This window comes from Sturnira hondurensis, unplaced genomic scaffold, assembly GCF_014824575.4.
Source record: "Sturnira hondurensis isolate 20B ecotype Veracruz unplaced genomic scaffold, ASM1482457v3 Scaffold0013019, whole genome shotgun sequence".
In the NCBI taxonomy this organism is placed as follows: Eukaryota; Metazoa; Chordata; class Mammalia; order Chiroptera; family Phyllostomidae; genus Sturnira; species Sturnira hondurensis.
Genome location: NW_028085650.1, coordinates 46,546 through 48,877, shown reverse-complemented (window position 1 = coordinate 48,877; position 2,332 = coordinate 46,546). Strand labels below are relative to the sequence as shown.

Genomic DNA, 2,332 nt, shown 5'->3' with positions numbered 1-2,332 from the left:
GGGGACCCTAGTTCACTGTTGGTGGGATTGCAGACTGGTACAACCACTATGGAAAACAGTATGGAATTTTCTAAGAAAACTAAAAATGGACGTGCCTTTTGACCCAGCAATTCCACTCTTAGGAGTATATCCTAAGAATCCTGAAACACCAATCCAAAAGAACCTCTGCACCCCAATGTTCATAGCAGCACAATTCACGATAGCCAAGAGTTGGAAGCAACCTAGATGCCCATCGGTCAATGACTGGATCAAAAAACTATGGTACATTTACACAATGGAATTCTATGCTGCAGAAAGGAAGAAGGAACTACTACCCTTTGCAACATCGTGGATGGAACTGGAAAGCATTATGCTGAGTGAAATAAGCCAGGTGGTGAAAGACAAATACCATATGATATCACCATTAACAGGGATCTAAACAAAACAAACAAGCAAGCAAAATATGACCAAAGACACTGAAATAGGGAACAGGCTGACAGGGTCCAGAGGGGAGAGGGGAGAGAATCATAGGGGAAAAGGGGATGGACTCACATGAACAAGTATAAAGGCCACATGGACAATAACTAAGGGTGGGGGGTGGAAATGGGAGGGAGGTGGGGAGCATCGGGCGGGGAGCGGGCAGGGTTGGGAATATAAGACAGAAAGCTGTAACTGAACAAGAATTAAATAAAAAAAAGTCTGTGCAAACTGAAACTACAACTTATCAAACAAACAAAAAGAAAAAGAAAATTTTAAAAAAGCATAAAAATCCCCCAGTTATGCTTCCCTGTGTATGAAATAAAATGTGTTTAAAATATTGTATCCAACACTTATATAGTAACATATAAGGTTAAAGTTTTTCAGTACAAGAGAATTTGTCAAATTATGGTTTGATCACGCTGTGAAATATTATAGAATGTTGAAAATGGGTGAGGATACATGGTATTTCATTAAAGAAATAAAATCTAGTAAAGCAGTTCTAATAAAGTTTAACAGAGAATAGTTCTAAGTAATGTTGTTATGTGAGAAAAGTATCCCGCAAAACAAATTGTGTTAAAAAAAACCCCAGGCAGAAGACATGTGTTGAAAGGAGACACAGGGAGTAGCTATGGGGGTCAGGGTCTGGGCAACGTGCAGGGGGAAACTTGCTTTTCCTTCATGTCATTTGAAATGTTGTGTCAGTTCTTTTCTCTTTTACTTACAATAAACCTATCTATAAATATCTTTGTAGATAAAAGAATGGATGAGAAGTACTTGGTTATATATGTATGCACTTAAAAATGACTCAACAAAAATTCGGCACACCCTCAGTACATCCAGTGCCCCATGCTGCCTTATTTATCCAAGTAGTACCTTGACCACCCAAAGTGTCCAATTTGCACCCAAAACTCTATTCTAGCAGAAACATTTCCACAGTGCAAAATATACTGTCACACAGTTACTGTTTGTTTCAGAGATACAAACCATTTATTATCAAAACAATCAATTTTATATTTAAGTACTGGATCCAAGGTCATTTAGAGAAATGCAATTAAGAATATTAAAAATCCTGACTAGTGTGGTTCAGCTTCTGTGTCTGGCATCTGGCAACTAGGGTTCATTGTCCAGCTTCCACTCTGGAATGAGCCTTGGTTATGGATCTGGGTCCTGTCTCTGAGGTCTGTGGCCTGGGTTTGAATCTATTTGGCTATGGCTCTTGGATTTGGGGTCTTTTGGGGTATGGCTTTGGGGTCTCTGGGTTTGTGTGTGGGGTCCATGTGCATTTCTATAAATTTTTAGTTGTTGGCTCCAAGTCAATGCCAAGAGGAGTCCCAAGGTTGGCGTGTGGTGAAGAAGGAAACTTTAGTGCAAATACCTCAATTTTAATACAGAGTGGCTGTGAGTAAAGAAGGGCCAAAGGGCCCTTCTAAGGAGCTCAGTATTGTCACAGGTGAATTATGACGAAGCATGCTGTATGTCAACTCAATAGGCTGTTTCTTAGTTATGTAGCATCAGGGCTGTGAGGAGGCCCTGAAGTGAGGCAGTCCTGGGGCAAACTCCCTCTCTGGCTGTTTTGTTTGGGGCTTCTCCACTCATCTACATGATTTCTCATGTAGACCTTTCATTTCCTCTGTGCTGGGCTGCGTTTGCACATGAAGAAGTAAAAATTGGAAAACGCTGGGCTGGCAAAGAAAGGCCTCTGGTGATGTCACCACAACAGACCAGACTATTATTATTTGTAAATTATACCATGTTCTCCTCTAGTACTTTTTAAGCCCAAACTGAGATGGTTCTTTTTTGTTGTTGTCACTTACTTAAAATATATAGAAAAGTAAAAATAATTGAAAATCCTACCCAAGCAGGTAATAACTGC

General features: G+C 40.0%; 1 long non-coding RNA gene across 1 annotated transcript in view; it reads right to left on the bottom strand.

The window, feature by feature from the left end:
- The window catches only part of LOC118997298 (uncharacterized), a 17,996-nt gene extending 16,797 nt beyond the window's left edge, over nucleotides 1-1,199 (bottom strand). The window contains exon 1 of the long non-coding RNA XR_005068643.1: nucleotides 1,189-1,199. This is a non-coding gene — a long non-coding RNA (uncharacterized LOC118997298). The remainder of the gene's footprint in view (nucleotides 1-1,188) is intronic.
- Nucleotides 1,200-2,332: the final 1,133 nt, after the last annotated feature.